Raw genomic sequence first — 21,893 nt, 5'->3', positions numbered from 1 at the left:
GGCACTTTGAGCCACCGCGCCCGGCCTTGTGCTATTTTTTATGGCACCCGTCAGTTTGCAATTGCGTATTGGTAAAGCTTTTTAATGAATGTCTTCAGCATTAATTAATGTCCTCCTGGACTATGAGCTCTATGAAGACAAGGACCTTCCTTCTCTTTTACATACAATTAAACCCTCAGGACCTGGCCCCTGGGGGGTTATCAATAAGTATATGTTGAAACAGAAAGCCAAAAGATTGTGAAATGCCTAAGGTCTATGGAGGAGAAAGAGGGGAGTTAATCTGAAAACCCATATAGAAATCAAAAGTTCTTTGCATTTTATTCTGTTTGGTTTATGTTGAAGTTCCATCATGTGCTAGACATGATGGCTCATCCCTGTAATTCCAGCACTTTGGGAGGCTGAGTTGGGAGGATCACTTGAGTCCAGGAGGTGGAGGCTGCAGTGAGCCATGGTCACACCACTGCACTCTAGCCTGGGCAACAGAACAAAACCCCATCTCTGAAAAAACAGTAAAATACATTGAATAAATTTTTTTTAAATTCCATCATCTGAGACACATCTGTATTGTAAATAACATTTTTTTTTTTTTTTGAGACAGGGTCTCACTCTGTCACCCAGACTGGGGTGCAGTGGTGCGATCACGGCTCACTGCAATCTCTGCTTCCTGGGTTCAAGTGATTCTCTTGCCTCAGCCATCCAAGTAGCTGGGACTATAAACACACACCACCACGCTGGGCTAATTTTTGTATTTTTAGTAGAAACCGGGTTTTCTTTTCCTTTTTTTTTTTTTTTTTTTGAGATGAAGTCTCACTCTGTTGCCCAGGCTGGCTGGATTGGGCTGCAGTGGGCGTGATTTTGGTTCACTGCAACCTCCGTCTCTGGGGTTCAAGTGATTCTTGTGCCTCAGCCTCCAGAGTAGGTGGGCCTACAAGCACTAGCCACCATGCCCAGCTAATTTTTGTATTTTTAGTGGAGACGGGGGTTTCACCATATTGACCAGGCTGGACTCAAACTCCTGACCTCAGGCGAGCCACCCGTCTTGGCCTCCCAAAGTGTTTTGGGATTACAGGTGTGAGCAACCGTGCCTGGTTATATAACATCTCTTTTGAAGTCATTGTCTTCTCTATCATTCACTGTTCCCTGTAAAGGGATCCATGTAGTAAAGTGCTCTTATAATTTAGTAGTAGGTTAAAGATTTTTCTTTTCTGAAGGAAATCACATTTAGCATGATATAATCTCTTAGGTTTGCCTCAGTTGCCAGGAAACTCAAAGGTAAATTTAAATATAAATTTCAGTGAACAGATTGGACAAATCTTTAGAAATAACTTCTTAGTCACTGAATTTGGTTTTAATCTTGTGTTTTTATTTTCACTCTCCTCTTATGTGTTTTTCATTGTAAACTGCCTTGTTTTTTTTTTCTCATTGTTCTTTCCTTTTCTTTCTCTCTCTCTCTCTCTCTCTCTCTCTCTCCCTCTTTGAGACAGGATCTTGCTCTGTCCCCCAGACTGGAGAGTAGTGGTGCGATGATAACTCACTTTAACCTTGAACTTCAAGACTCAAGTGATCCTCCCTATTGCCCAGGCTGGAATGCAGTGGTGCAATCTCCACTCACTGCAACCTTCACCTCCCAGGTTCAAGCCATTCTCCTGCCTCAGTCTGCCACCACACCCGGCTAACTTTTATATCTTTAGTAGAGACGTGTTTTCACCTTGCTGGCCTTGCTGGTCTCAAACTCCTGACCTCGAGTGATCCGCCCACCTCAGCCTCCCAAAGTGCTGGGATTACAAGCGTGAGCATCCGCACCCAGCCCGTATTTCTTTCAAATTGTGTCCAACTCTACTAAATTTATGTTACTATTATTGCAAAGCAAACTACCCAGAATTTGATGAGCAAAAGCCACTGTCATTTATTTGCTCACGATTCTGTGGATTAGGAATTCAGTTTCACTCATTTGGAGGCTTCTGCTCCCTGTGACGTTGGCTGAGTCTTTCCTTGGCTGCCTTCAGCTGGTGGTTGAGCTGAGCCAGAAAATCCAAGAAAGCTTCATGTTTGGTGTCTTAGTGCATCTCTATTGGCCTCTTTCTCTCTCCACATAGCTTGGGCATCCTCACAGTAACATGTTCTTAAGATAGACTTAGATGGCTGCTGGCTTCTAACAGGGAGTGCTTCAAGAGAGCCTGTGGAAGCTGACGATCTCATAAGGCCGAGTCCTGGATGTCTCATAGTGTGACTTCTGCTGCATTTTATTAATCCAAAACAAAACGTCATAGGGCCAGCCCAGATTCAAGGGAAAGGAAAGTAAACTTCACCTCTCAATATGAAGAGTGGCAAAAAGAAACTGTGTCAAAGTTTCTTCTCTTTTCTTTTTTTTTCCTTAGAGACAGAATCTTGCTGTGTCGCTCAGGCTGGAGTCCAGTGGCTGGATCATAGCTCACTGCAGCCTCAACTTCCTTGGCTCAATCATGGTCCCACCTCAGCCTCTCGAGTAGCTATGACAACAGGCACCCAGCACTACACCTGGCTAAAACTTTCTATTTCACTAAAATATAAAATAATTTTTCAAACTGTATCCAACTGTACTGAATTTATCTATGATCTGTTTTTTAAATCTGAACATTTACAGGAGAAGAATATTAAGGACTCCTAATATGAGATCAGACAAACAGTGTTGGCCTCTCAACTAAATTGTTTCCGAGCATGGTAACATTGGGCAAGGCATTTAATATTCTAAGCCTTAACTATCTTTTTTTTTTCTTTTTTCTTTTTGAGACAGAGTCTTGCTCTGTCGCCCAGGCTGGAGTGCAGTGGTGCGATCTTGGCTCACTGCAAGCTCCGCCTCCCAGGTTCACGCCATTCTCCTGCCTCAGCCTCCCGAGTAGCTGGGATTACAGGCGCCCGCCACCACGCCAGGCTAATTTTTTGTATTTTCAGTAGAGATGGGGTTTCACCGTGTTAGCCAGCATGGACTGGATCTCCTGACCTTGTGATCCGCCCACCTCAGCCTCCCAAAGTGCTGGGATTACAGGGATGAGCCACCACGCCCGGCCTCTAAGCCTTAACTTTCTAAGGCTTATCTGTAAAATGGATTTAATAATAACACCTCAGGCTGGGCACGACGGCTCATGCCTGTAATCCTAGCACTTTGGGAGGCTGAAGTGGGTGGATCACTTAAGAGTAGGAGTTCGAGATCAGCCTGGTCAACATGGTGAAACCCTTTCTCTACTAAAAACATAAAAATTAGCCAGGCATGATGGCGCACACCTATCGTCTCAGCTAGTGGGGAGGCTGAGGCAGGAGAATCACTTGAACCCAGGAGGTGGAGATTGCAGTAAGCCAAGATCACCCCACTACACTCCAGCCTGGGTGACAGAGTGAGACTCTGTCTCAAAATAATAAAATAATAATAATAATAACAATAATACCTCAAAGAACTGTTATGAGGATTAAATGACCTAACGCATGTAAAGTATTTAGCCCCAATGTCTGGTACGCACTAAGCACTCAAAATGTGTTAGATATTATCAAGACAGACCTCAAAATTATGACCTACCTCTATAGCTTACTTTTCTGAACTTTTAGTTGTGGTATAAGTCGTGATTTTACTGATGAGTTGGCCTGAAGACAAGCTGCTATGAAACCTCTGTGCTCTGGGATTTTATTGATTAAAGGTCATTTCTCAAAAGACCTGCACATCATCAACAGGTTGATTCTCTCATTTAGTTATTTAGTTGTTTCTGTAGGCTTAGGAAGTAGTGAACATAATTAATTTATCTTCTATAGATAGTTGTCCCTGGAGCACTGCAATGGTCTAGCTTCAGTGTTAAAAAGGTATTTCATTTGCGCAAGATCTCATTAAATCAAATGACACCAAATTACTCTGCTTTTTTAGTTACATATGCACAAGGCACTGAGGGACAAAGAGATATCGAAATATTTATGTCCAATGTATAATTTGTTATTGATGAGTTTTGACCGAATTTAATCAATTTAATATGAAATTTTGTTTTCTAGTCTGTCTTACATAAAGAATTAAAATCCATTTGAAATTCAAAATCATAATCCATGTAACTCATCAACACTCTGAATGATCTTTAGAATCTATTATTCCCCATTCACTAATATATTTCTCATTAAAGCCTCAAAAACTTGGAGGGCATTCCATCCTTCTGTTTTCTTTAATATCCAGCTCTTTTGTTTTGTATTTCTTTTGCCTTGCGGACACTTATCCATCCATATCTTAACTTTCCCTTTCAGTTTACTAGAGCGGTGGTGGCTCATGCCAATAATCCCAGTGCTTTGGGAGGTAAAGATGGGAGGATTGCTTGAGCCCAAGAGTTCAAGACCAGCCTGGGCAACATAGCAAGACCCTCAGATCTCCAGGAAATAAAAAAAAAAAAAAATAGCCAGGCTGGTGGCACACGCCTGTATTCCCAGTTACTCGGGAGGCTGTGGTGGGAAGATCACTTGAGCCCAGAAGGTTGAGGTTGCAGTGAGCCATGATCACACCACTACACTCCAGCCTGGACAACAGAGTAAGACCCTGTCTCAAAAAGAGGAGAGGAGGGGAGGGGAGGGGAGAGAAGGGGAGAGGAGAGGAGGGGAAGGGAGGAGAGGAGAGGAGAGGAGAGGAGAGGAGAGGAGAGGAGAGGAGAGGAGAGGAGAGGAGAGGAGAGAAGGTGGTCCTTCCTGTGGATCGCTCCTCCTTGGAATACTCAGTTGTGGCTTCTGTGGCCCAGCACTCCAGTCTCTCCTCCTACTTGTGGGTGATTTCTTAATTTCCTTTTAGGCCTTCCTGCTCTGTCCTACCAATAATGTGGGGATGGCTCAAACTCAGTCCTTGGCTCACCGGCCTCTCACCATCTCTTTGCCCTTTCCCTCTTACTGTAGTTCTCCATCTTTCTCACTTTCCCATCCACTCTCCCTCCTCCTCCTCCACATGCAGATTCATTCATTCTTGTGCTTCAAATGTAATCTGTTATTCAGAAACTTAGTTCCCTGAATGCCAGACCTCTGTTCCCAATTGTTTACTAAACATTACCATTGAAGTGTCTCACACACATCTTGAGCTAGTCCTGTTCAAAACCCAACTCTTGATTTTTCGTCCCATTTTTCTCTATTTCAGTAAATGATACTACTACGTAACTCATTTGTGAGAGAGAGAAATCTAGAAATTATTTCTCTTTCTTTTCTCCCAACGTCAGTGCAATTCATCAGCATATTCTATTGCATTTACTTCCAAAATACATTTCTTGGCCAGGCGCGGTGGCTCACGCCTGTAATCCCCACACTTTGGGAGGCCGAGGCGGGTGGATCACCCGAGGTCAGGAGTTCAAGACCAGCCTAGCCAAGATGGTGAAACCCCCTCTCTACTAAAAATACAAAAATTAGCTGGGCGTGGTGGCGCATGCCTGTACTCCCAGCTACTCCGGAGGCTGAGGCAGGAGAATTGCTTGAACCCAGGAGGTGGAGGTTGCAGTGAGCCGAGATCATGCCATTGCACTCCAGCCTGGGCAACAGAGTGAGACTCCATCTCAAAAAAAAAAAAAAAAAAAAAAAACCAAACATTTATTTTTAACTCCCTTCTCTTTATCTCCAGGGCCTATCCCTTGGTGCAAGCCACCACCATCTTTCTTTTTTTTTTTTCTTTTTTTGAAACGGTGTCTTGCTCTGTCACCCAGGCTGGAGTGCAGTGGCTCAATCTCAGCTCACTGCAACCTCCGCCTCCCGGGTTCACGCCATTCTCCTGCCTCAGCCTCCCGAGTAGCTGGGACTACAGGTGCCCGCCACCACGCCCCGCTAATTTTTTTGAATTTTTAGTAGAGTTGGGGTTTCACCGTGTTAGCCAGGATGGTCTTAATCTCCTGACCTCGTGATCTGCCCGTCTCGGCCTCCCAAAGTGCTGGGATTACAAGCATGAGCCACCACGCCCAGCCCGCCACCACCATCTTTCACTTGGACTCCTTAGTAAAATCTCTTAACTCATCTCTCCCCATCTTCTTTCTCCCTGCCTTCTCCCTCCTTAACATCCCCATGAAAAAATTACAGCACTTTAGACAAATTAACATCTTTCTCATAGTAATAAGGTTTTCCTGAGGGAAGAAGGCATTGAGAGAGAAAAGTACTTCCCTAGAGTCACATAGAGAAATGGCAAATGTGATGTTAGAAGCCAGGTTCCTTTTTTAGTGGCAATAAACTCTCGTATTTTCTCAGTTATCTGCTGTGTGTTTTTTTTTTCTCTCTCTCTCTCTTTTTGACTTGCTTTCTTTTTTTGAATTAAAAAAGCATTTTATTTTGTGAAGAATTGAGTTATTTGGACCTTCTTGAGTATAGGTGATGCTAACATGCTTTAGTTTAAATTTCATTATCCAACTACACCAAACTCAGGGCAAAAGAAAAAAAAAAAAAAAGTCACAAGGATTGGAAAAGCTACTAGAGGCTCTAAAACCCTGTCAGAAGGAAATGCCTAAACTAGAATGAACAGGCATATCCAAACATTGAGTATTTCCACCTTGGAAATCTTTTTTTTTAAGTGGTTTACTAAGCCAGAGTTTAATAATTATGCTAATGAGCATACTTGTTATGAGTTTTACTGTATGTCAGCCAACCACTTTGCATAGTTTTCAAAGTCCTCCCTGTTCTGCACACATCAGCATACCTTGCCTCAACTTCCCTCACTCCTTGGCATAACTCCCCATCTCTGATCTCTCAGGAAGTTTGTTTTGCTCACAATTTCACCCTTACTCCATACTTAGCTAAATTCTACATATGTTTCCAGAGCCAGCTTTAGTTCCGTGGAATCTATGACACTTACCCAGCTACTATTTTTTTGTTTTGTTTGTTTTGTTTTGTTTGAGATAAAATCTAGCTGTGCTGCCCAGACGAGAAGGCAGTGGCACAATCACAGCTCACTGCATCCTCGACCTCACTGGCTCAAGCGATCCTTGCACCTCAGCCTCCAGAGTAGCTGGAACTATAGGCATGAGCTGCCATGCCTGGCTTTTTCTTTCTTTCTTTTTTTTTTTTTTGTAATTTTTTTGTAGAGATGAGGTCACCCTGTGTTACCCTGGCTGCCAGCTACTGTGAATTGCACAGATTGCTTTCTTTAAATGCAATTAAATTAAGAGCTGAGAGCCGGGCGCTGTGGCTCACACCTGTAATCCCAGCACTTTGGGAGGCTGAGGCAGGTGGATCATGAGGTCAAGAGATTGAGACCATTCTGGCCAGCATGGTGAAACCCCGTCTCTACTAAAAATACAAAAATTAGCTGGGCATGGTGGTGTATGCCTGTAATCCCAGCTACTCAGGAGGCTGAAGCAGGAGAATCACTTGAACCCAGGAGGTAGAGGTTGCAGTGAGCCGAGATCACACCATTGCACTCCAGCCTGGGTGACAGAGAGAGACTCTGTCTAAAAAAAAAAAAAAAAAAAGAGGTGAATGCTACCAAGAAGCAGCTTCTCCACTCCTTCTGGAATCTCCGCCTGGTTCAGCCCACCTGCCTCCACCATGTCCATCAGGGTGACCCAGAAGTCCTACAAAGTGTCCATCTCTGGCCCCCGGGCCTTCAGCAGCTGCTTCTACACGAGTGGGCCCAGTGCCTGCATCAGCTCCTCAAGCTCCTCCTGAGTGGGCAGCAGCAGCTTCCGGGGTAGCCTGGGTGGAGGCTATGGTGGGGCCAGCGGCATGGGCGGCATCACCGCCGTCACAGTCAACCAGAGCCTGCTGAGCCCGCTTAATCTGGAGGTGGATCCCAACATCCAGGCCTTGCACACCCAAGAGAAGGGGCAGATCAAGACCCTCAACAACAAGTTTGCCTCCTTCATAGACAAGGTACGGTTCCTGGAGCAGCAGAACAAGATGCTGGAGACCAAGTGGAGCCTTCTGCAGCAGCAGAAGACAGCTCGGAGCAACATGGACAACATGTTTGAGAGCTACTTCAGCAACCTTAGGCGGCAGCTAGAGACTCGGGGCCAGGAGAAGCTGAAGCTGGAGGCAGAGCTTGGGAACACACAGGGGCTGGTGAGGATGAGATCAACAAGCTTACAGAGATGGAGAATGAATCTGTCCTCATCAAGAAGGATGTGGATGAAGCTTACATGAAGAGGGTAGAGCTGGAGTCTCGCCTGGAAGGGCTGACTAACGAGATCAACTTCCGGAGGCAGCTGTATGAAGAGGAGATCGGGAGCTGCAGTCCTAGATCTCGGATACGTCTGTGATGCTGTCCATGGACAACAGCCGCTCCCCGGACATGGACGGCATCATCGCTGAGGTCAAGGCGCAGTACAAGGAGATCGCCAACCGCAGCCGGACTGAGGCTGACAGCATGTACCAGATCAAGTATGAGGAGCTGCAGATGCTGGCTGGGAAACACGGGGATGACCTGCAGCATACAAAGACTGAGATCTAGGCCGGGCGCAGTGGCTCACGCCTGTAATCCCAGCACGTTGGGAGGCCAAGGCGGGCTGATCACGAGGTCAGGAGTTCAAAACCAGCCTGACCAACATGGTGAAACCCTGTCTCTACTAAAAATACAAAAATTAGCCTGGGGTGGTGGCGCATGCCTGTAATTGCATCTACTCAGGAGACTGAGGCAGGAGAATCGCTTGAACCCGGGAGGCGGAGCTTGCAGTGAGCCCAGATCGTGCCACTGCACTCCAGCCTGGGCGACAGAGCGAGACTCTGTCTCAAAAAAAAAAAAAAAAAAAAAAAGATAGAGATCTCCAAGATGAACCAGAACATCAACTGGCTCCAGGCTGAGATTGAGGCTCTCAAAGGCCAGAGGGCTTCCCTGGAGACTGCCATCGCAGATGCCGAGCAGCATGGGGAGCTGGCTGTTAAGGATGCCAACGCCAAGCTGTCTGAGCTGGAGGCCACCCTGCAGTGGGCCTAGCAGGCCATGGCGCGACAGCTGCGTGCGTACCAGGAGCTGATGAACGTCAAGCTGGCCCTGGACATCGAGATCGCAACCTACAGGAAGCTGCTGAAGGGCTAGAAGAGCCGGCTGGAGTCTGGGATGCAGAACATGAGTATCCATATGAAGACCACCAGCGGCTATGCAGGTGGTCTGAGCTCAGCCTATGGGGGTCTCATAAGTTCCAGCCTCAGCTGCGGCCTGGACTCTAGCTCCTTCAGCCACATCAGCTCCACCAGGGCTGTGGTTGTGAAGAAGATCGAGACCCACAATGGGAAGCTGGTGTCCAAGTCCTCTGATGTTCTGCCTGAGTGAACAGCCAAGGCAGCCCCTCCCAGCCTGCCCCTCTTGTGGCTGCCCCAGAGCCCAGGAGGGAGGCCCCTGTGCAGGGTAGCACAAGGAACAGGAGACCCACCTGAGGCTCAGCCCTAGCCCTCAGCCCACCTGCGGGGGAGTTTACTGCTTGGGGATCCCCCCTTGCCCATGCCTCCAGCTACAAAACAATTCAACTGCTTTTTTTTTTTTTTTTTTTTTTTTGGTCCAAAATAAAACCTCAGCTAGCTCTGCCAAAAAAAAAAAAAAAAAAAAAAAAAAAAAGAGCTGAATGCTTCTTCAACTCTTAGTAAATACTGATTTCTATAATAATTATCCTTTACTGATTGATTATAATGAACAAGTAGCATTTCCAAAACACTTAATTGACAAAATGGGCCAGGCATGGTGGTTCATGCCTGTAATCTCAGCACTTTAGGAGGCTGAGGCAAGAGGATTGCTTGAGTCCGGGAGTTCAAGACCAGCTTGGGCAACAAAGTGAGATCCTGGTGTTGGCGGTGTAGTGGTGAGCATAGCTGCCTTCCAAAGTGAGATCCTGTCTCTACAAAAAATGAAAAAGTTAGCTGAGCACAGCGGCATATGCCTGTAGTCCTAACTACTTGGAAGGCTGAAGTGAGAGGATCGCTTGAACCCAGAAGTTGGATGCTGCAGTGAGCTAAAATTGCCCCACTGCACTCCAGCCCGGCCAACAGAGCAATATCTCGCCTATAAAAATAATAATATGATAAACAAAATGAAAAATTTACAAAATGTCCAATGATCATCTCTCCCTTGTGACTCACAACTCAGAAATGCTGGTGTCCTTAGCCTTGCCTCACCAATGAGGACACTGGTCATGAGGAAGCATAAGTAACTTCCCCATGGTCACACAGATAAGAAGACTCACGTCCACTGATGACATTTGAGATTCTATTCCCATTACATCACATGACTTCTCTGGCAACTACTGTGGTTTTTCGCTGAGCATTCTATGCTGACCATCTGTTACAGCACGAACTTGAGAAAATTGAAATGAACTTCTTTGTTCTCATGCTTACATTTCAGATTCTTCAGCCTAGGATTCGAAGAGAATCCACTTTTAATTCTACCTTCTAAATTGCCACGGGTTCCCACTCCCACATCCTTACTGACTGTCTGCATTGCCATTTCGCGAGCTCAGGTCACCTTGAACCTTACCTGGAGAACTGCCACCATCTTTTTAATGGCCTCTTACTACTGTCCTGCTCCTGGCCTCCTGCTACTATTCCCCATAGAATCCTCCAGGTTGCCATCTATAAGGGCTTTTTTTTTTTTTTTTTTTTTTTTTCTGAGACAGAGTCTCACTCTGTTGTCTAGGCTAGAGTGCAGTGGCACAATCTCAGCTCACTGCAACCTCTGCGTCCCAGGTTCAAGCGATCCTCCTGCCTCAGTCCCCCTAGTAGCTGGGATTACAGGCACGCGCCACCATGCCCAGCTAATTTTTGTATTTTTAGTAGAGATGAGGTTTCGCCATGATGGCCAGGCTGGTCTCGAACTCCTGACCTCAGGTTATCCACCTGCCTTGGCGTCCCAAAGTGCTGGGATTACAGGTGTGAGTCACTGCACCTGGTCCTAGAAGGGCTTTCTAAAATACAAGTGGGACCTTGATATCCCTGTGCTTAAAATATGTCAGTGGTTTATCGTGACTCTCAAAACAGAGCCCTAATTCCTTACCCTTATATTTATATAGCTGAGATGGGGCCCTGGCTCAGCTCTCTACCCCCTCATCTCTTTTTCTTTCTCCTGCTTCTCCTTCCTCATCCACTGGACTCCATTCTCCAACCATGCAGAATAGCTTACTCTTCCCCAACTGCACTATCCAGCTACCCAGCCAAGGGCTCTTCACCCAGCATCCACACATCCCCTGGGGGGCAGGAGGATGTCAATGGAGGAAATTCAGAACTTGGATGAAAAAAAAAATTACACATTCATTTTCACTAATCTCTAGCTGAAATCTAGTCTCTCCGATTATAAATGTAGCCAAAAACCACAGTCATTTTACCAGGACCTGCAATTTTGTCACTAATAAAAATCACAGATATTTTCATGTCACATGACAGTTGTTCAAGGCACCATATCGTTTATGCTCATCATTACTGAGAAATTTACAGTAATTATTAGCTTTCCTCTAGACTTTGTTATCTAACACATTAATAAAGATTCACTGGCTGGGCGTGGTAGCTCACGTCTGTATTCCCAGAACTTTGGGAGGCCAAGCGGGGAGGATCAGTAGTTGGAGACCAGCCTGGTCAACATGGTGAAACCCCATCTCTACTAAAAATACAAAAATTAGCTGGGGGTGGTGGTGCACATCTGTAATCCCAGCTACTCAGGAGGCTGAGCCAGGAGAATCACTTGAACCTGGGAGGCGAGGGTTGCAGTGAGCCGAGATAATGCCATTGCACACCAGCCTGGGTGACAAAGTGAGCCTCTATTTCAAAAATAAGATAAAATAAACACAAATGTATAAGTAAAATACTTGGTCACAAAAGGACAAATGCTGTATAATTAAATTTACATGAGGTACTTAGAGTAGTCCCATTTATAGACAGAAAGTAGAATGGTCCTTGCCAGGGACTAGGGAAGAAGGCAGATGAGGAATTACTATTTCATGGGTATGGAGCTTCAGTTTGGGAAGATGAAAACAGTTTTGGAGATTGGATAGCGGTGATGGTTGCCCAACAATGTGATTGTACTAATACGACCAAACTGCACACTTAAAAATGGCTAAAGTGGTAAATTTTATGTGATGTATATTTCATCACAATGAAAAAAAAAAATACAGCACAGTATATTAGATGGGAAATGTGCTGAAGAAAAATAAAGACAGGAAGGTGAGTAGGAAGGACCAAGGGGTCAGAGGCCAAGATAGACTTCACTGCCAGAGGGTTCTTCGCTGTTGTTTTTGCTCAGGACCTGAGCTATCTGCACAGCCACGTGTTCAGAAAAACTTGCAACATGACCTGAATCTTTCATCTGATTGTCAGTGGGTGCAAAAGTGAAGCTTTTCTCATGTGTGTTGCTAAAATCCTGAAAACCGAATGCCTTTCATTCCCCTAGCACCTTCTGGATGTACACAGGTGAAATCCTCAAAAGGAATAATGGGATGTCAAATTGTTACTGGGATGGGGCCATTTATCTTACCATTTGTCTGCATTTTAGTTTGACATGAGCACTTTTCTGCCATGTGTCATCAAGGAATTATGAGGCCATTCGAGGAGGTGAAGTGACTAGTTTTTGAAAATCAGATAATTATATCTGATTTATGTCTTCAGTGTCTCCATAAATCATCTTAATATTCAGGCTTCCTTGAGTTTGGCTTTATACTTACTAACTTTTTCCTAACTCACAAAAGATAACCAATGTGGATTCCAAGTCTGCTTGCTTTTAGTAAGTGGTCTGATTTCTGTTCTTTTTGACATTTAGTAGAAGGTAGAAGTTCTTATTAAAGTAAATATTATCAAATCTTGAGGTTTAAAGGTTTGATATCAAAGTTTGATCTACACAATGTCAAAACCTGTTTGTAGGGCCGGGCGCGGTGGCTCAAGCCTGTAATCCCAGCACTTTGGGAGGCCAAGGCGGGCGGATCACGAGGTCAGGAGATCGAGACCATCCTGGCTAACACGGTGAAACCCTGTCTCTACTAAAAATACAAAAAATTAGCCGGGCGTGTTGGCGGGCGCCTGTAGTCCCAGCTCCTCGGGAGGCTGAGGCAGGAGAATGGCCTGAACCCGGGAGGCGGAGCTTGCAGTGAGCCGAGATCGCGCCACTGCACTCCAGCCTGGGTGACACAGCAAGACTCCGTCTCAAAAAAAAAAAAAAAAAAAAAAAAAAACCTGTTTGTAAAGTGAAACTTCTATCTAATCAAGGCTGTATGAATGTCAATCCTACAGCCTAGGTGTTTTTGCTTGTTTTTCTTTTTAATAGTAGTTTGGCAAATAAATAAACACAGATCTAATTGTCTCATTTGCCTCTAACCTAAAGTTTTTACCATTTGGGGACATTGACCAGCAAAGCCTCTTGAAATATTAAGTCTAATACTCCTTTGCAATGTTATCTTGGTAAGTTATAACTATTTAAGACTTTTTTTGAAGTATACAAATTGTTTCCAATGGAATAGTGAGATTTGTACAGCTTATTAGAAACTGGCAAATTATGAGCCATTTTACATTATCTAGATCCTAAAGTACAGATTGCAGGAGCTTAATTCTTCAGACCTTAAAAATATTCTCTCCCTCTTCTTGTCTTTTATGGCACACAGATGAAAACAGGGAGTTTATCTGAAAGCACAGTCTGGAAACAAGAGAGTTATCCAATTATGAAGATGATAAACGACTTAGGGAATCACCTTCCGTGCCCATGGTGCTGTCATTTAATTTCCCTCTTTTGTCTTTTTTTATTCTGTCAAATGAGAACTCTGACATTTTGATCATTGGGAAGATGTATCAGTAGTACTTCCAACCTTCTTTAAAAGATGGAAATATTTAAGTGACTGTTCAATCAGAATCCTTGATAGAGTAAGTGACTAGCTTAAGTGTTTTAAGGTCAGTCCTGTCTACTGCCAAAAGCTTTTTACAGCCATTTCTTTCCTATTCGAATGCATTTTGGATCCTTTTCATCTTTTGCTCTCACTTTTCTATATCTACTTAATCTAATGTTTGTAAAATAATTCCTTCTCCTAGAACATGTAACCTATTCCTGGGCTTCATTTTCTTTTTTTTTGAGACAGAGTCTCCCTTTGTCACCCAGGCTAGAGTGCAGAAGCACAATCTTGGCTCACTACAGCCTCTACCTCCCGGGTTCAAGCTATTCTCCTGCGTCAGCCTCCCGAGTAGCTGGGATTACAGGCACCAGCCACCACGCCCAGCTAGTTTTTGTATTTTTATCAGAGACGGGGTTTCACCATGTTGGCCAGGCTGGTGTTGAACTCCTGACTTCACGTGATCCGCCCACCTCTGCCTCCCAGAGTTTTGGGATTACAGGCATGAGCCACCACACCCGGCCCCCTGGGCTTCATTTCAAAACAAATTCCATTTGTGCAGAGTAATGAAGTCTTTAAGGTTTCACTAAAGGAACTTCTCTGGGTGTCACTTTCCTCATCTGTAAAACGAGTCTCACTTTCTTTGTCTATAAAATGGCAAAAGTTTGCTTCACCTCTAAGAGTGTACAATTTCTGCAAAATGATTTGCTCTCTTGCCGTAATATGTGTCAAAAAACAAAATTTCAAAAAATCTAGTTTTTTTTTTGAGAGACAGCCTTGCTCTGTCACCCAGGTTGGAGTGCAATGGTGCGATCTTGGCTCACTGTAACCTCCGCCTCCTGGGTTCAAGTGATTCTTGTCCCTCAGCCTCCTGAATAGCTGGGATTAAAGGCACGTGCCACCACGCCTGGCTATTTTTCGTGTGTATTTTTAGTAGAGACGGAGTTTCACCGTGTTGGTCAAGCTGGTCTCGAACTCCTGATCTCAAGTGATCTGCCCATCTTGGCCTCCCAAAGTTGTTGGATTACAGGCGTGATCCATCGCGCCTGGCCACAAATGTAGTTTATAGATTTCAATTGGCTTTATTGCAATTTTAGAATCAGGCAACAGTTCATCCCATAAAATAGAATAAGTGTTCCAATGAGCTAAGCAAAGGGGATTAGCTTTATATAGACAGAGGAGGCCTGAAGAAAGAAACAAAGAACAAAAAGTTATTCGTCATTTTAAGGCTACTTTCCTTGTTAGGCAGAACAGGGAGACAGAACAATAGAAAAACAACTGATGAACATCAGGTGTCTTTAGGCCACCTTTCTTGCATAAGGATCAAAGCAAAGAAGGCTTTATTATCATGCCAACTGAAGACTGAAACTGGGCTGTGTGGGATATTGGCTGTTATCTCTCTTTGGATTTCTCGTAAGGTCAGATAACAACTTAGTGTGGGTTTGCTGACGTGGAACTGTAGCATGGGTGACTCCATTTTGATTTTTAGTCCGGTCTGTTGGGGCCTAGTGCAGGAGCTTAGTTCAACAGCCTCCTGTAATTTTTATTTTAAGTGTGTAACTAATGGCTACATCCACCACTCTCCTACAGTAAGGGGGCCTGATTGATTCTCCTCTGGACTCCTTCAGAGGGCTCCTAACAGGGCGCTTTACTGCCTACCTTTCACTCCAAATCATCCCACACATGGCTGAGCTGCAGCTCAGTATCTAATATGCAAGTCCTATTAAGATGTAGATTAGAGGCATGGACCTGGTTGCTCACTGAATTCATTGCAAACCCTTAATGTGGCACCCAAGACCCTCAGCAACAAGCCCTCAAGCAACCTTTCCTGCCTTCTCATCTTCTTCTTCCCTACCTGCCTCTCAGATCACTCATCCATTCACTTCAATATATTTTTTGAGGACTGAATATGTGCTGAGCCCTCTGCTAGGTGCTAGAAACAATGATGGGCCAAACCAGGTAAGTTCCAGGCAGGGCCCTGCACATGTAAAGCCCTGGGTGGGAAGACATGAGTAGTTTATAGGAGGTGGCCCAGAGACCTCTGTGGCTCAAGCAGAGAGCCTGAAAATAGGGAATATGTTTGAACAGCAAAGTAGAAAATAAACTAGCTAGGACTTCGCAGGCCTCCTTAAGAAGTTCTGTCATTATCTGAGGCACAATGAGAAGCTCCAGGTATTGAACAGAGCTGCAGCGCCCTGCCATTTTCCTCCCCTAAGTTATTGCTTCTACGGGTCCTTCACTGTGAACTACACTCTTCATTTTTTCTGTCTCTGCTTGCTCAACTCACAACCATTATTTGGAACATTAATTTCAAGTGCCATCTCTTCCATGGAAAATGTCCTCCTCATCCTAAACCAAATGGAGCTTGTATTGCTGTCATTTGTCTTTTTTTTTTTTTTTTGACAGAAAATCACAGATTTATTGAAACAAAAGTACACTCCACAGAGTGGGAGTGGACGCCAACAATTCTTATTCTTTTCTTTTCTTTTTTTTTCTTTTTAGAGGCAGGGTCTTGCTCTGTCACTCAGCCTGGAGTGTAGTGGCAAGATCATATAGCTCAGTGCAGCCTCAAACTCCTGTGCTCAAACAATCCTCCCACCTCAGCCTCTGAGTAGCTAGGACGACAGGTGTATGCAAACGTGCATAGCTAATTTTTTTTTTTTTTTTGAGATGGAGCTTCGCTCTTGTTACCCAGCCTGGAGTGCAATGGCGTGGTCTTGGCTCACTGCAACCTCCCCCTTACAGGTTCAAACAATCCTCCTGCCTCAGCCTCCTGAGTAGTGGGATTACAAGTGCCTGCCACCACCCCCAGCTAATTTTTGTATTTTTTTAGTAGAGAGGGGGTTTCACCATGTTGGTAAGGCTGGTCTTGAACTCTTGACCATATGTGATCCACCTACCTCAGCCTCCCAAAGTGCTGGGATTACAAGCATGAACCACTGCACCCGGCCACATAGCTACTTTTTTATTTTTTGTAGAGACAGAGGTCTCACTGTGTTGCCCAGGCTGGTTTTGAACTCCTGTGCTCAAGTGATCCGCTTGCCTCAGCCTCTGTATGTCTTTTTCTCTGCTACATATGAGACCTATAGGGTCTGATGTGGTAGCCACCAGCTACATGTGACTATTGAGCACCTGAACTGTGGCTAGTCTGAATCGAGATGTACTTTAGATGTAAAATACACACCAGATTTTAAACACTCAGTATGGAAAAAAAAGAGAATATAAAATATTTCATTAATAATTTTATATTAAGTACACTTTAGAATGATAATGTTGGGGGGTACATTGGGTTAAATAAAGTATATGATTGAAATTAATTTCATATTTCTTTTTACTTCACTTAATGTGTCCATTAGAATATTTACAATTGTGTCTGTGGTTTATATTCTATTCCTATTGGACTGCACTCCTCTAGACTATACACTTCCTGAGTAGTAAAGGTTTATCCAATTATTCATCTGTTTATCCCCCAGGGAACACTAGCTTGTTCATAGTGGAAGAATCAATGAACATTGTTTAAATTCATTGCCAATTAAAAGAAATATTTTGCAATTTTAGTACACTACCTCCTTTCCACCTGAAATGTGCAGCCGAACTCCACAGTGAAAATGGGTGGACAAGGGAGACAGAGGTTTTTCCAGCCCCTATAAAGGGTAAAGGTATGGAACATGTGGTGTGGTCATGGAGGACACAGCAAGCCAAGACTGCTGATTCAGACAGGTTTCTCTATTTCCAAAACAAGAACTTTTATTGCAGAGTACGGAGGGAGCATTAGGACAAGAGGATCTTTGTGGTTTCTCACTGTATCTGCAGAAAAAATCTGAGGTTAAGGTTTAAATTAAACTGACATTTAAAAGAGCCTTTGTAGGCGCTTACTATGTGTGTGTTAGCATCTGTTGCTATAGCTAAACTGACACTGATTATTATGAATGATGCTTTATGAGTGATGGAATAAAATGTGGTTTCCTGCTTATGGACATTTCCTGGTGTTGGTTTCATCCTCTTTAATGATGAGATCAAGACCAGGGAAAATTACTGAGAGTATAGAAAACAGATCACAAAGAAAATATTATTAGGATACCAAGCATTTCTGTGATGGAAAAAAAAAAGTATTTAGAACTTCCCAATACCGCCCCTGTAATTTTATGAATTGTTTTGTTTCTGCTGGCTCCTGGTTTTGCAATCAGTTCTCCTTATGATTCACAGAGGCTCCCTCATGACTACTTCATATGTGTTCCCCTTTTTGTTCAGAGACCTCTGAGCATGAACAAATGTATTTCTCATCATAAAATGGTTGAAGACATCTCTTTGCCCATTAGAAAACCTAATTTCAAGGAAAAGATGTTTAGTTTTAAACAGGTTTTTTCTCTAGGCATATTTTCTACTGATCTCACAAAAGAGCTTCTGCTTCAACCAGACCTGTCTCCTCACTGTTCCTTGAAATGCCTGCTATTTCTCTGTGTTTATCGCAACCTCTATCCTGCTACTGACCAAGGGTTCTCTCTGAATGTTTTACAGTCAGACTCCACTTAAAAACTTGTCAGATTGCTACTGAAGATTAAGAATGAAGAATTATTGTAGTAGCCCTTCCCATAGGGCAATAGTTCTTTTTACCATAACCAAGGTGATCCTGTTGTAGCTTAGGCTAAACTTAATTTGCCTTCATTTTCCCCAGCTGTAAGAAGGGTCTTGGTAAACACTAACCTTCCGGTCTGAGTCATGTTTAGCCCTCATGATCTGAAGACATCCCAAGAGATCTCTTGTCTTAGTTTATGTTCCTTATCATTTTATCTATTAGAGTCACATCTTTAGGTTAGGTAAGGAGATGGCATCTTTGTGTAAGACAAAATAACAAACATGAAAAGCTATGTTTACTCATTTCTGCTTGCCAACAAAGTAATTTCACAAAGCTCCTGACTCTGTGACAACATACAGCTCTCCGAAAGATACTTTAACAACAAAACAAAATAGAGCACAGGGTCCCCTATGTCTCTTGCCTAGTACAAAATTACTTTCCATAAAAAAACTCTAACACATGTAAATACAAAAATATACAATTAATCTCAAAATATACAAATTGATATTCTAACTTTATTGTCATTATCACATTTTCCAATCTACAACTCACTTTAATACTATTAAATATATACTATTATACATAAGCTATACTATGCTTATAGTAGTCTTATTAAAATATTATATTAAATATAAAAAACCAAATCACAGTAAATAAAAAATAAATACAATCCAAAACATATTTTCCAATAAATAGACAAATATACACACTAGGCCCATACTCATTCCTTACTCCTACACACCAATCTTCCTTAAAAAAAAAAAAAAAGCCTTCCTAACTATATAAACAATCATTAATCTTATAAATACAACCAGACAATTAATTTATAACAAAAAACTTTACAGGACAAAATAACAAACATAAAAACACCATATTTATTCATTTCTACTTGCCAACATAATTTTACAAAACCCCTGACTCTATAACATATAATTCTCCAAGGCCGGGAGTGGTAGCTCATGCCTGTAATCCCAGCTATTTGGGAGCCCGAGGCAGGCGGATCATTTGAGGTCAGAAATTTGAGACCAGTCTGGCCAACATGGTGAAACCCCGTCTCTACTAAAAACACAAAAATTAGCTGGGCATGGTGGCATGTGCCTGTAGTCCCAGCTACTCGGGAGGCTGAGGCTAGAAAATTGCTTGAACCCAGAAGGTGGGGGTAGCAGTGAGCCAAGACGGTACCACTGTGAGACTCCGTCTCAAATAAACAAAACAAAAAAATACCTCTCCAAGAAAATACTGTAAAGACAAAACAAAATAAGACATACAACTCCCAAATGCCCCCAACATCTCTTACCTAAATCACTATATTCCTTAAAAAATGAAAAGCCCTAGCCCTTGTCTTTTCCTACACACAAAATCACGTCTAGCAAAATTAATAATTATTCTTCTACAACCTATAACCAGATAACTAAATATACCCTTTTTTAAAAAATTGTGTTTTGAGGCCAGGCGCAGTGGCTCACGCCTGTAATCCCAGTACTTTGGAAGGCTGAGGCGGGCGGATCACGAGGTCAGGCGACTGAGACCATCCTGGCTAACACGGTGAAACCCCGTCTCTACTAAAAAATACAAAAAAATTAGCCGGGCGTCGTGTCCCGTGCCTGTAGTCCCAGCTAATCCGGAGGCTGAGGCCGGAGAATGGCGTGAAATCGGGAGGCGGAGCTTGCAGTGAGCCGAGATCGTGCCACTGCACTCAGCGAGACTCCATCTCAAAAAAAAAAAAAAAATTGTGTTTTTAGACAAGGTCTTGCTCTGTGCTCTGTCACCCAAGCTGGAGTGCAGCGGCAATCACGACTTACTGCAGCCTTAATCTCCCAAGCTTAGGAGGTCCTCCCACAGCAGCCTCCCAAGCAGCTGGGACTACAGGTGTGCACCACCATGCCCAGCTAATTATTTTATTTTTTGTAGAGACAGGCCTCCCAAAGTGTTGGGATTACAGGCACGAGCCACGAGGCGCAGCCCAAACATACTCTTACATTTAAACCTTAATATAATTCTACTTTAATATAACTTCTAAACAAATCTAATACAATTTTATACATACTAAACCTCCACCACCTGTATATAAATAGATTAAAATATTAGCCAAAACAGGTTACTAACGAAACCTCTCTACAAACTACTTCCAGACTATAGTTATCAGTCTATAGCCTGCAATAAGACTGCTAAAGAAAACTAACTTTAATTCTTTAAAAACTTATTTTTGTTTGGTTTGGTTTTAGTCAACACTTTTCACAAGAAAATTACTGGTGAAGTGGGACAGTTCACCTTGGAAGGCAAACTCTTCAGCAACTCCTTCCTCTCAGCCAGTACCAGTCAGTTGTTCCTGACATTTGTTTCCCAGCAAATTTTATCTTTTTATCCCTTGAAAAAATACTGACCTTTTTTTTATCCCTTAAAAAAATACTGACAATGTTTTGTCTTTAGTACAAGTTAATTGTCTCTTATTTTACAGACATCTTTATCCTTAGAGAATAGAGGTGTTACAAGGAAATGAAACCGAAAGAAAAAAAAAAACCCATCAAAAAGTCAACAAAAGACATGAACAGACAATTCTCGAAAGGAGATATACAAACAGCCAGCAAACATCTGAAAAAAATGCTCAACATCACTAATTATCAGGGAAATGCAAATTAAAACCACAATTAGATACCACTTTACTCCTACAAGAATAGCCATTATGGAAAAAGTAAAAAAAACAAACAAACAAACAAAAAACAATTGATGGTGTGGATGTAGTGAAAAGGGACCACTTTTTTTTTTTTTTCAGGCAGAGTCTCACTCTGTCACCCAGGCTGGAGTGCAGTGGCGGGATCTCACCTCACTGCAACTTCTGCCTCCCTGGTTCAAGTGATTCTCCTGCCTCAGCCTCCTGAGTAGCTGGGACTACAGGCAAGCACCACCATGCCTGGCTAATTTTTTGTATTTTTAGTAAAGATGGGGTTTCAACATGTTAGCCAGGCTGGTCTCAAACTCCTGACCTCAGGCAATCCACCTGCCTCGGCCTCCCAAAGTGCTGGGATTACAGGCATGAGCCACAGAGCCTGGCCAAAAGGGAGCACTTTTACACTGCTGGTGGGAATGTAAACTAGTGCAACCACTATGGAAAACAGTAGAGAAATTCCTTAAAGAACTGTAAGTAGAACTACCATTTGATTCAGCAATCCCACTACTGGGTCTCTACCCAAAAGAAAAGAAGTCATTACACAAAAAAGACACATGAACATGCACATTTATAGCAGCACAATTCGCAGTTGTAAAGATACAGAACCATCCTAACTGCCCATCAACCAATGAGTAGATAAAGAAAATGTGATATATACACACCAAGGAATACTACTCAGCCATAACAAAGAACAAAATAATGTCCTTTGCCACAACTTGGGTGTAGCTGGAGGCCATTATTCTAAGTGAAATAACTCAGGAATGGAAAACCAAATATTGGCTGGGTATGGTGGCTCAACGCCTGTAATCTCAGAACTTTGGGAGGCCAAGGTAGGCAGATCACCTGAGGTCAGGAGTTCAAGACCAACCTGGCCTGTTGGTGAAACCCTGTCTCAACTAAAAATGCAAAA

At 43.2% G+C, this 21,893-nt stretch overlaps 1 protein-coding gene and 1 pseudogene across 1 annotated transcript in view; both read left to right on the top strand.

Annotated features, from left to right (window-relative positions):
• Positions 1-21,893, top strand: part of SGK1 (serum/glucocorticoid regulated kinase 1) — a 151,107-nt gene that overhangs the window by 12,339 nt on the left and 116,875 nt on the right. The window lies entirely within an intron of this gene.
• On the top strand, positions 5,910-9,391 carry LOC129473757 (keratin, type II cytoskeletal 8-like; annotated as a pseudogene).

The sequence above is a fragment of the Symphalangus syndactylus genome, chromosome 2 (assembly GCF_028878055.3).
Source record: "Symphalangus syndactylus isolate Jambi chromosome 2, NHGRI_mSymSyn1-v2.1_pri, whole genome shotgun sequence".
Lineage (NCBI taxonomy): Eukaryota > Metazoa > Chordata > Mammalia > Primates > Hylobatidae > Symphalangus > Symphalangus syndactylus.
The sequence above is the reverse complement of the archived record's forward strand: the minus strand, read 5'-3'. Positions and strand labels throughout refer to the sequence as shown.